Genomic DNA, 13,547 nt, shown 5'->3' with positions numbered 1-13,547 from the left:
CCAATGCGACAACCGGCCTAAGGCCACTCTCACATTGAAACATGAGGGCGAGGGGATTCGATAGGTGGCAGTCGTGTCCTATTTAGAGGAGACACATGGGAGGAACGCTCTCTCGCTCCCTCTCTCCCTCTCTCTCTCTCTCTCTCACACACACATTATATATATATATATATATATATATATATATATATATATATATATATATATATATATATATATAATGAATAGAGGGGAAAAATGGGACTGAGTGGGTTCTGCAGTGGGGAGAAGGAAATTTCAGAAGTTCAATCAGAGCCTTATGGACACTGAAGGGACCTAATATTCCCGCCCTTTACTGCACGTCTGCCGGTCCAGCAGCATCAGTGAATGACTGGCAGGCAGGCAAGGCAGATTCACTCGGAGGGAGCAGTTTGTCAGTGGGAGGTAACCTACATGATGCTCCCTCTTGTACTCCTCAGTTCCGTCTCTGCCCGTGCTTCTGCTGCTGCTGCTACGCCGTGCGTTCTCTGTGGAGAGGGGGCACACCGATGTATGCAGCCGGCGTGTGCACGTATTTGGAACCGGTGATCAGCCTGAAACAGCTTTAAGAACACCACAGTCGGGAGAGGAGAACGGGACCATCAGCAGTTTAAGGATAATAATCTGTGTGTGCACATCGATGGAGGGGTAAATAGCCGAAATGCTCGCATAGACAGAGCAATGGCGCAGAAGTGATGACTATCTTTGGTGAACTGTAAATCTTGTCTACCAAGATGAGATCAATGCTTGTACGGAGGACATGTAAAATTTTCTGGTGGGCAAGGAGCCACAGACTTGAAGGCTGAATTTCAGAGGGGAATCTAAAGGCTTTTTGAGGATAGCCTACCTCTTGGATTCTTTTTTTCCCTTTTTAGTGTTGCATCGCTCTTAAATTTCGTGCATTGTTTTCCTCTTGGAAACGGAAATTCAGTTGATTCCGAGCAACTTCATCAGTCATAGAGGATATCAACCATTAAACGTGGACTATTTATTAAAGACGTCTTGCGTAAAAACCAAAGGGAGATTATAAAAACGCAGTTTAAAAATCCCGCACTGGGTTGTGAGGTGAAATCTAATCAGATTGTGGGGTCGGTGAAGTGTCTTGAGAAGTTGCATTTGTGACTCAATAAGCCCCTGCACACGCGAATGGAGCTTTTCAGGGTATCTGAAAACTGACCACGTGTGCTCTGAAATTTATTTTCTAAACACCATATTTGGACTTGTGGGTAAAAAACGCCCCCCCCCCCCACCACCAAACTAATCGTTTGGAGAAAATCCAGCACCGTGAGCATCTCCCTGCATCGGAAGTTTCAACAATGGCACTTGTGGGTCCCCTCGTGTTTAGTGCGCCCCGGAAAAGGGAAATATTGGATATATTGTCATCACTGTGAGAGTTCTTATCCGTCCAGCCTCATGGTGGATTACGTCGTCTTGTATGTGTGTATGTGACAAAGTAGCCTCTACGGAATCTGCATAAATCACCGAAGAATTGCGGATATGTGTGTGTTTTTTTTCCCGTGCAGTTTTTTTCTGGATATAGCGGAACCCCTTTAAACCATATATCGACGTCCTCCTGAACCAGTAAGTTTGTGTGTGAGTGTGTGTTGTGTATGTTAGTCTGTTTGCCACTCTAGAACATGAACAACCTTTGCGCCTTGTGATGCCTAAGTGATTTTTTTTTCTCTCTGAGGAGAGACAAAAAAAAAAAAAAAAATCATGGCAAATTGTCCCTCTCTGACGCTGCGGCCTCTGTGAGACGATCTCTAATCATGCGCTGCTTTGACAGACTGGGGAAAGATGAGCGCGCTCGCATAGCTCTGCTTGCGCGTCCTTGAGTGTCTGCATATCAGGCGCATTGAAATAAGTTATATATGTATATATATATATATATAAATATACTGTTAAGGCAACAACACAAATAATTGTCTTATGATTTGGTAACACGTGACAGCACATGTCTCACCTTTAAAATTAGAATAAGATGTATGGTTTATCAGAATGTATAGTTAATTGACTGTGCCCCTGCCCTGCTATCTCTTCTCTCGGAGAGGCTGAGACTACACAGAGGCCGATTGTTGCCGTCTGGTTAGTAGCCTGGAAGGGAGCTGTCCTCCCAATGTGGTGCTGAAATTAAAGTCTGCCTCGACTCAGCAGGAGAAAGCATGTATCAACACGCGTGTCTTTAGTTCATGGTTCAAGAATCTTAGCCACTAGTCTGCTGGCTGTAATCTTCTCCTTGTATGCAACGTATGACACATCTCAGGGTTTAAATAGCAAGATCTAGTCAGGTCGACTTGTTTGAATAAGGCTCTCTTTTTTTATAAATATTATACAAATGCTACAAATGTGTGCTATTTTCTCTCTGTATTAGAGTAGAACTTAAATATCATAAGTCATGAAGCAGTGTTGGTGGTAAAAGCATAAACAGAAATGGCTGTCACTCCTCAGCAAGATATTGAGTACTCACCTGTGAAAATGAAAAACATGGCCAACATTATTCACCCACAGAAAGAAACGCATTCTATATGATGGACTGACATCACCTTGGAGGGATGGATGAGAATACAGATTTTATGATTTTCTTTTTCCCTGTCAGTGGTTTTAACATGATAGATCCCTTTGCACACTCCAGAATTGCAGATGGCTAGCTGGTGCAGGGTGATTCATAGTAAAATAGGCCTAAGACCGCTAAGACCTAAGACTCAATGTTGGGCATTCCTAACACCCAACTTTGGAGATGTGTGTTTGTAATATTAAATATATTAAGTATATTAAGGCAGATCCCGGAGTGGATTCCAGTTAGCCTCCCTTGGTTGTCAGCAGCAGCAAGTTAGAGCAGGTGCAGCTGGGAACCAAGAGGGACTTCCTGCTGTCTTCACATGATAATGCTTCCTCCATCTGTTTTGTGTCCAATCTCTCCAGCTATTGTTGTCTGACACATCTATTGAAAATCACTCCAAGCAGCCATGTCAGAAAATTAATGAACTTGTCATATAGAAAAGGGCAACACTGCAATGAGGTGCCATGCTCGAGTAAAGCCACTGACTATATACACCCATGCTCCCTCTCTATTGTTGCCCCCAAATACACACACACACACACACACACACACACACACACACACACACACACACACACACAAGCACACACTACCACCTTCTCAGCGTGTGACTCAGTTCAGATCAAGGCTGGCACTTTGTGCTGTATAATAAAATGTTCATTTCTCCAATCGGATTAATCTCTGTAAACCCCAGCTTAGGACACCATTAGCATTCATTTCTTTGACTGTTAGGGACTTGTATCAATAATGAAGCCATCTACTCCGGGTATGAGATCTCTCAAGAGGGTTCATACAATGAGAGAGGGAAGCGTTACAGAGATATGTCATCTGCTCCCCTTCCTTTGTACAGGAGATTAGCAGAGCAGTGCAGGAGGTCTAAAGACATGATCTGGAAGCCCTAATGCTGAGCTGGAAGCCTAAAGTGTAACCTTACACATATGACTATTTCTGTATCCATGACAAGGTGAGATGAGGGTATGTGTCCTGGTAACTGCACGAGTGCCTCCTCTGGTCTGTTTGGGCTCCTGTTAAGGAAGGAGGAGAGCTGGGGGGAATAGCATGATCCTCGCATGTGTTGTCGTCCCGATGAAATGACACACCAGCTGTTGAAAAGATACAGCCTATGAGTCCACACATGATGGAGGAAGCATGTGATATATGGGAGGAAAATGGGGGAAAATGGAAAAAAAAATATGAATGATCCCCCCCGCCCCCCCAGTTCAAAACTCATGTTTCAAATGCTTATTAATTACACAACAAAATCATCATGACCCCAACCTCATCACAGGTGGATGCTGGAGGGGCAGCGGGGCGAAATAATAAGCAGCGATGCAGGGATGCAGAGGCACTGACAGGCAGAGGGAGCGATATTCCTAGTTCAAATAAATAGACACATTGGGTAGATGTAGAGTGATGCATGTCTCACAAGTGGCCAAGTAACTCACATACTTTGTTTCATTTTAACCCATACAATCCTGGACCTCAATTTTTTTTTTTTTTACAATACTACAGAAAAATCATAATTTCTAATTATTTTTGAGCAGTGATTTGTAACTGTTTTGCAAGACAAACACACATTATGTGATTTTGCAGATGAATGTTGATCTGGGTCCCTCAGTAGAGAATAATCCTATGTGTGCTTGACAGCATCAACAAGCTGTGTGTCTGGTCATTTGAATTTGAAGGACATGTTCAACAGAAGAGGTTGGGAAGCTGAAAAAAACAACAACAGAGCTTTTGCAGGGTTCTTCTTGGATGATGATTGCTGCTTTGCCACATTAGTCAGTCACGTGGCAATTAATAATGAATAGTTGGCAAAAAGAGTCACCTTACAGGAAGTGACATTGCTGTGATGTCTTAGTAAGTTAGCTGTAACACAATGACAGAGAGTTGTTTCTGTTTGGTAAAAAAAACTCACCTTAGTGTACCATGAAGCCCCCCTCCACTTCTCTTCCTCTAATCACAGGCAGCTCTTGTGGCAGACTCAAAAGGAGAAGCCTACAATAACCTGTCTCATGAGGGTCTTATCCCAGCTCAGCTCCCCTGATACCTAACAAGAGGCTGCTATATATCTGCGGATGATTGTCTGAAGACTTTATGTTGTTCGTGCCTTTATAATATAATCTACACTATCAAGCAGACATAAGCAAGCAGCCCTACACAGGCGTACATGATCAGTATCTGCAGCAGCCTCAGTCATTCGTCATCCTCTCCAGCATGTCTTTCTGAATGTTTCGTCCAAAGAAAGAACAGCTGAGCAGGGGGACAGCCGCAGCACATTCCACCAGTCTATGGATTAATCAATCGCCGTTCTAGCTTAGCCCATCCATCTCAGCGAATAATCTGTGAGACATCATAAAAGTGCCATTCTGTCATTGTAGAGGCCAGGGAGCATTCCTCTCTCGAGTGCCACTTTTATCATGAGGAGGATTAACAGATGTGTGTTCAGCATGGCAATGTCATGAGAGGTTTGCTAGTGTTTCTGCTATTTTGAAACTCGCTGTATTTGTTGCTGCTGCTGTGACACGGCTAAAAATGAACTCTCTCAAATCCATCACTATTTCCCACTTTCTTCACTTCCTCCATAAAATTTAGCCAAGGGCGCTGACCCGAATTCAGGATGCATCATTACTCACCACTTGCCTTACATCACCCACCTTGCCAGTCATGATTCTGTCTTTTCAATTTAGTAATCCTCACCTTCCTCTGCACTGCCAGTTTCTCTTTTCCTGACCCCCACTGTCACTGTCACATGCTGCTAAAATGAGAGTGACAGTGCCTGAGACAGGACTTACGTGATAGCTCCATTAGTAACAACTTGCAGGAGCACCTCACAGATGCATGCAAACACACTCTCCCAGACAAACACACATTAACAGATAAATATGCACAACAGAGTCATTCTTTCTGCCTTAGGGGCACTTGAGCAGCATCTGTTAAAAGTGATACTGGCCCTGGTCCCCATATTAATTCCTGCTGTTTATTTAAAAGGTTAAATGGGATGTGAAATGGTAGTGTGTTATATCTAGCTGCTGTCTTTTATTTTTCCACTTGTATAAAGGTATGACATTGAGTTTCTTAGAGAAAGAAAAAAGCAAAAAACAATGAGGTCTGGGAAAGGAAGCCTTCCTCTCAAAGATGCATGCACTACAAAACAGGTCTTGAGTGGTCACATGACAACTGAAATTGACAGCTGAAACTGAGGTTGACAATTGACACCAGATCTCTCTGGTGTTATTTTTGGCAGCTATTTAATAAAAAGCTGTGCACAAAACATCATACTAACATTCTATATAGTATCCTAAAATAGTATTGCTGATATTTTAGTACATCCATGAAGATCTGTACTAGCCAAGAGGGTCACACTACACTAAAGGAATATTAATGGATGTCAGTTAAATCTTTGTTAACTGTCAGTTATGCTTAGATATTCACCAGTTCAGGAAGGAAGTTGAACCTTTAATGTCTGGTATTTGACTAAATTAACATGAGACAAAACTTGTTTGCCAAACTGAACATTGCATGGTATTTAAAATTAACATGCAGCAAAGTACGTTTTCTTCCTTTATTACAACTATACTGTGAGGGAAATGAGTACCTTACTCAGTCTGAGAGAAAGTTACTGACCTCAAAGACACGCGTGTGCATGTGTGTGCAAGAAGAAATAGAGCACACACAGCAACCATTTAACCGGCTGTGCTGGTTTAATACGAGCAGAAAATAACCTGGAACTGTGATGGTTATTTTACCTGGTAAAGCTGATGGGCTCCTCCTTCTGGAAAAGAGGCATTTCTTTCATGCAGTATTTCATCCACACAAAAAAAAATTGGTAATTTTTATCTACAGGAGAAATGGGGGTCACAAAGATTTCGTACCTACCCATTGTAACAAAATAGAAACAGCATTTCACCAGGATCAATTTGTTTTTTAGTAAAGATCCCTCAGGTGAAATCATGAGAAATACAGGAAATGTGGAAAGCAGTAGCAAGCAGCTTGTGCTGGGAAAAAAGAAAAAAGAAAAAAAAAAAGAATCAGCCTTGAAGCTGTTCCAATGTGCATGAATCAAATTGAGAAAAAATGTGAATTGAAAGATTCAGCTGCTCTTTGACAACATTCCACAGAACTGTGATATTTACAAAAAGAATATTTTTCAGTAGCTTTACACGAAGTTTAGACCTAAACTAAGCTGTTCCAGAACCAAGCAAGTGTCACGTCAAGGACTGATTAATGGCTTACATATTCACAGGATTAAATAGATATAAAAAATAACAAATTTTATCCAAGGTTACATGTTGATTGTATTAAAATGAAATTTAAAATGCCCATTGTTGTGGAGGGAGATTCAGATAAATAGAAAAAATGTTCAGAGAAGTTTACGCCGTGTAATTACATTGATTTGTCTAACATGAAAAATGAAGGTTTGACCTCTGCAATGGTGAGAATGAACTCAATTTTGATTCGTGTACACATTGCAATGATGGGATCCTATAAGCCAAAGATTTACAGTTACAAAACCATATCTGGGCAAGCACATATGTGTGTCTTTCTACAGCCGAGCCAGGGGTGCAGAACAAGGGTCTGGGCATCTGGGTCACGCCTTGTGCCTGTCACTCAGATCTTTTTTTAACTATTAAAATCCACTCACACTCGCAATCAGATGCTGTAGGAGCTCACCAGCTTTTCAGCAGCAGTAGTGTATGTGTGTGTGTGTGTGTGTGTGTGTGTGTGTGTGTATGTGTGTGTGTGTGTGTGTGTGCGTGTCTTTGTGTGTGTGTATGCATGCGTGCGGTCACACCTCAGCACATGCCCTGAATTCTGTTCAAACATATTTTTTAAATCATTTGGTGAAAAGGCCACATGGACGTCCATGAATGCAAGATCTTGCATCAATACTCTCTAAACTGCATGTAACGGAAAAAGGAACAAACGCACCTTTTCCATTCTGCAGTGTCACAGTTACCTGTTTCACTCGTGATGTCATGACATTGAAATGTACATCCCATGTGTGTCAATAAGTGTGTGTATCTCTGTGAGAGTCAGTGTCTTGATGGATTTTCTCACTACCCATTCACCCTGCTATATTCACTGACCTTAATGTGTCACTCAATGTGACACCTGCATATAGGCAAGGCTGCCCTACTATGATAGTTTTGGTCTGACAAGGGTAGATTTACACTTGATTTAATCCAAGTTGTCTCCATGGAGTCTGTTGTGGTATCAGTCTGTTTCAGTGCTCAGGTCAAGGTCTTGTGACAGGGCTTGTCACTCCACTCCCCTCCTGCATGAGGGAAACAGAGAGGAATTACTTGAAACAAAACACTTGCAGCAGAAAGGCCTGGATTTACTGAGATTAATTGTGAACACATGCCACCTTTTGGAATGAAAACCTTGTACTTTTTTCCCAAATAGGCAGCTTGTCAAGAATGAAGATGCAAAGAAAGGCCTTTTCACATTTTTAATCTTAAAACTATGTATGTTCAGATCCACTGGCTCTTGAAAAAGACAAAAGCAATGGCTTTGTTGTATTTTGGCATATATTACTTTATAGTCAAGTCAAGTCGATTTTATTTGTGTAGCGCCAAATCAGAACAAAAGTTATCTCATGACACTTTACAAGTGGAGCAGGTCCAGCTCCCATTCTACTTTTAGAAACTCAAGGAACCGCAAGTAACCCTGCAACCTGGGAGCGAAGAGTTCTAGCTGGGTAATAAGGGACTATGAGCTTTGTCAAATATGAAGGTGCCTGATTGTTGAGGACTTTGTATGTTAGAAGGGGAATTTTGAATTTGATTCTGAATTTGACAGGGAGCCAATGCAGAGAAGCCAGTACAGGAGAGACATGGTCTCTTCTACTAGTTCCCGCTGTCAGCAGCGTTTTGGACCAGCTGGAGAGTTTTTAGGGACTTGCAAGTGCAGCCTGATAGGAGGGAATTGCAGTAATCCAGCCTGGAAGTGACAAAAGCATGGACTAGTTTTTCTGCATCTTTTTGAGACAGGATGTGCCTGATCTTAGCAATGTTATGTAAATGAAAGAAAGCAGTCCTAGAAATTTGCTTAATGTGGGAGTTAAAGGACAGATCCTGATCAAAGAGAACTCCTAGGTTCCTTACGGTCATGCTGGGGGCCAAGGTAATTCCTTCCAGGGTACCTATCTCATTAGATAGGGTGTCTCTAAGATGTTTTGGGCCCAGGACAATAACTTCAGTTTTGTCAGAGCTTAATAACAGGAAATTATGGATCATCCATTTTTTTTATCTCCTTTAGACAGGCCTCCAGTTTAGTCAGCTGATTTATTTCATGAGGATGCATTGATAAGTACAGCTGTGTGTTGTCAGCATAACAGTGAAAATTAATTGAGTGTTTCCTAATAATGTGACCTAGAGGAAGCAGGTATAGGGTGAAGAGGATTGGTCCAAGCACAGAGCCTTGTGGAACACCATAAGTGACTGTAGTGGTCTCAGAGGGTTTACGACCTAGTAAATATGACCTGAACCAGTTTAGTGCAGTTCCTTTAATGCCAATGACATGTTCCAGTCTCTGCAGAAGGATACGATGGTCAATGGTATCAAAAGCTGCACTAAGATCTAATAAGACCAGCACAGAGACCAGTCCCTCATCTGATGCTAGTAGGAGGTCATTGGTAACTTTGACTTGTGCTGTTTCTGTGCTATGATGAACCCTGAAACCTGACTTGAATAGAATCAGTAAATAATGTGACCAAGCATCTGAACAAAAATGGTTTGCATGAACTTTTTCTCATGAGCTCCACATGAAAAAATACAATGCTAACTTATGTAAAATCAACTCATTTTATGTGCTTTTCGTCAGCAAGTAATATTTATTGTGACATTGAAAAAAAACTACAATAATGTAGAATTGATGTAAAATCCACTAGAAATGACGAGAGGAGGGCAGCATATCCATAGTGTGTGTGTGTGCTGGATCGTGCATAGAGCCTAATGGCTAGACTTCTGCAGCCTGTGCCAGACATCTTAAGCATTTGGCTACTGCATATCTGTCACTGCAGAGAGAAAATAATCACACAACACTCAAGACCTTGACACATTTCATTTCCCTCATGTGAATGAATTAACATAATGTAACTACAGTATAGCCATATTTAAGTCTGATGTTGGAGGTGTTCAGCGTAAAATCTAACAAATGCAATGCAAAAGCTATATAGATTAGGACATTCAAATTTGGGTTTATCAATTAGGAAATTTTACAGGACATGAAGTATCTTTAGAAAGAGGAATATTTATATCATGGCTTTAAGTGGGTACAAAGCATACGTTTGTGAGAGATGTATCAGAATCACAGAATGAAAAACCTTTATTTTATTTACAAAATATTTTGTAGATTTAACAGTTACATGATTTCATGAGGAATAGCAGTAAAATTACCTGCAGTTAGCGTTACCGTTTCAAATTTAATTATTGTCAAAACTGTGTTTGATTACTGAACTATAATAAACTCATGTAAGCGATGTATTTTACCGACTGTTAAGTAATACCTGGAAAGAATGGCATATTTATTTCTTCGGCATATTTTTCCTTCTTCAGGTATCAAAATGTATCATAATGAGTTGTTTTACAAAATATCAGTAATAGCAGAATCTTTCATCATGAAATTATTGTGTAGAAAAAAAAAATCATTTTGATAGTCTCATGAGTGATCATGTTTCCCACCCCACTGTTTTCTTAGTTGCCATATTTCTATCAGGACTGCAACCTCAAAAGCTCCCTCCAAGTTGAAGTGGGGTTACAAGAGGATTTCTGGTCAGCCTCCTCCTGCTTGTGGAGCCAAGAGAAAAAAGAATTCTAATGATCCCACATCCTCTGTCTTTGTTCTGGACTGCCACTCACTGAAGATCTTGGCACTAATGATGTCCTAGGACAGGGTCTAAGCAATTATTCTGGCCACAGTGGCTCTGCAGAGACCTCCAGCTGCACTCCTACAATTTTTTGCAGGAGCTTCCATTGGCGATTTGGGTCTGATTGATTCCATTGCCTCTTCCTTCACTGTCCTTACCTTGATGCCAGTTGCCCCCCCCCCCCCGACTTTTTCCCCTGGAGCCAAACAGATTGTCATGGTTCAGAGAACCAGGCCTCTGTTTCAGGTTTCTACCTCGGAGGTCTTTGTTGATGGGGACAGAGGAAGTCAGGACAGGGGTCCTAGCAGTCATGCTGGCCACAAAACGTACATGCTCAAAAGAGACTCCACTGTCTTGGACCATTTAACAGCACTCCAAGCTCTTTTGTGTAGCTTTGCTTTTGGGTCTGATTCCTTCCATCATCTTGTCCTTCAATGTCCCTGTCATTGTGCTATCTGCCCCATCTGTCTCTGTTCCCTGGAGCTGACTGTAGGTCTCCACACCAGGCTTTTCAACCTTGCTAGGGAAAACAGGTATGAGAGCTCATGGGATGGCATATAGATAGCATGCTAATCACCCGGTCAGACTTTATTTATATAGTGTGGAGTCCTGGAGTGCCCTCTTTATAAAGAAAGAGAATGTTAAAAGAATCCATATGCATATGAGAACTGCAAGACAGAAACACTCATCCACACAGCAGTGATGCAGACATTTAATGCTTATGCCTGCTGCTCATGAGAGACAATGTGTAAAAATAGATTTCAGTGATTTGTGTGCCTCTATTCCAGCAACAGTGGCAAACCGGCAATATGGATTTTTCGTCCATGCTCCAAATTTGATCAGAGGTCCACTGGGACTCAAGGGTGAACTGGACAAAGTTTTGGTGATCATAAGTCAGGGTCACTTCAAATGAAGGTATCTTAGGAATGTCTTGACTAAATTTTAAAATTATATTTCAGAGAACAACTGGGACTCAAGGATAACCTGAAAAAGCACACAGGCATACATCTTACGGGGATACACCTGCAGTGTAATATTTTTATTTGGACAATGGGTGCTTGGACAATGATGCTTCTTTGCAAAAATCTCAATATGAAGTTATGACCAGAGTAAGTACATTTTTTTTAACAGTATCAATGATAGCACCCTTATTTTTAAGATAAGCCTCTTCTTTTCCAGTAATAAAAAGTAAAAAGTAAAGCAGACATTGAGGACTCATTCTTCAATGTTCATTCAAGCCAGTCAATACTCTGGCATGTAGGTTGATGACATATTGATGACTTTTAAAAGAAAATAAATAGATTATATCAAAAATTAAAAATTTAAATTTGAAAAAGGAACAGCTCCCTTAAAGGGCATAGGATTAAAGTAATATTATTTACTAACCGCTGCTGAATTTAACCTTATACATGTACTGGAGGTGCTGTCTATTACTCAGGTCTTTGATTTATTACAGACAACTCAAACTGCACCCACTGTTGTGCACCGTATCAGCAGGAGGCCCTGCCCTCCCTCTCTCAGGAGAAATCACCATCTCTCTACATCAGGGGTGTCAAACTGGTCCAGTAAAGAGCCATGTGGCTGCAGGTTTTCATTCCAACCAAGAAAACCAAAACCTGACACAACTTAAATGAACTAAGTTGTGTCCACACAGCTCATTTGTTGAATCAGGTGTTACTTTTGATTGGTCGGAATGAAAACCTGCAGCCACACAGCCCTTTACTGGACCAGTTTGACACCCCTGCTCTACATTCATCTACAATGGTCGACTTCAAAAATTACCACCTTATTTAAGGTCACATCTCTGTCTAAGACATGATATCCGCAGCACCCTTTCACAGGGCTGAAATGATATGTGCCAGCAGTAAAGACTAATGTAGGAGAGACAGCCTTCATATATTTCACTCCATTTGCCTGGAATAATCTACAGACTGACTCACTGATATGGTTCCATCATTCTAAAATTACATAAGAGGTGTGGCTGTTTAACAATATGCTTTCATTTTATGGTTTACTATTAATTTTTTATGTTTGTTATTAATACCTGTCAGGGATATTGTACATTATCCATAATATGCCATGCTGTTGTTTATATTTAAATAAAATTTAAAAAAATACGATTTAAATATCTACTATTTTAATCATACTATTTTATCTTATTATATTTATCTTTATTATTTTATATATCTATCCTTTGTAATTATATTTTATACTTTTTACTCACACCTACTAATAGGCACTCAGTGTTCATGTGACATCCTGATGAAATAAATTCAGGAACTTTAATAGGGTCTGAGTTGTGTGTTAATTTACATCAGCCATTACCACATTGCTTGCCCAGATCCACCTCTGTTTAATCACACCAGCTTCATCCATAATCAGAACCAATGTTACCGAGTTGAACATAAAGAGTGATGCATAGCATGGCCAATCTCACTTATCAAACAGCTTTATTAAGTGTGTGAACTGAGGTGCATTCACATGCTGATCAGTTAATAATGTTAAAAATGACATTTAGGATCATATGGCACAATAGCCACACGAATCAAACATGTACAGGCTAAATTATCAGTTCATCAAGCACCTGAACCTGGCCCAATTATAGCTTCCTGCAGTGAGAGATAACACTCTTATTACGGCACATTTTCAGCAGATTTGGTCCTTGATGATAGGTTTTGCTGCACCTGCAGTTATGAATAGTTTGGACGGAAGCATTATATGCATTTCTATGGGGAGCTGTGATAGATCACATTTACCAGTAGGTTAATATATGGTATAGTAAGAATATTGTAGGAAGTATAGTATAGTATATTATATGGTATAGTAAGAATATTGTAGGAAGTATAGTATAGTATAGTATAGTAGGACCTACACTGGCAAATGTGTGTACATATGTGTGTTTGTGTGTTGAAAAGTGAGAGAGAGGGTGAGACAGAGAGAGAGAGAGAGAGAGAGAGAGAGAGAGAGAGAGGATCATAGAAGATGCACAGCCTTTTATTTATTTATAACTTACTCCAAAGGCTGCTTTGTCAGTTTTTGACCTGATTCACCCGAACCCACAATATTTCTTTGTATTTTTACCTGAATAGACCTGCA

General features: G+C 40.7%; 1 protein-coding gene across 3 annotated transcripts in view; it reads left to right on the top strand.

Annotated features, from left to right (window-relative positions):
- The window catches only part of lrrc4ca (leucine rich repeat containing 4C, genome duplicate a), a 217,744-nt gene that overhangs the window by 140,910 nt on the left and 63,287 nt on the right, over positions 1-13,547 (top strand). The window contains exon 1 of one of the 3 annotated variants that reach the window (XM_086208323.1): positions 333-1,599. The exons of the other annotated variants lie outside the window; for them this stretch is intronic. The gene's annotated coding sequence lies outside the window, so the exon portion shown is untranslated. Of the gene's footprint in view, positions 1-332; positions 1,600-13,547 lie in introns of those variants that run through there. 3 annotated transcript variants of the gene reach the window in all.

Source organism: Aulostomus chinensis, chromosome 7, assembly GCF_037954235.1.
Source record: "Aulostomus chinensis isolate RoL2024-O1b breed Wild chromosome 7, RoL_Achi_v1.0, whole genome shotgun sequence".
Taxonomy (NCBI): Eukaryota; Metazoa; Chordata; class Actinopteri; order Syngnathiformes; family Aulostomidae; genus Aulostomus; species Aulostomus chinensis.
The sequence above is the reverse complement of the archived record's forward strand: the minus strand, read 5'-3'. Positions and strand labels throughout refer to the sequence as shown.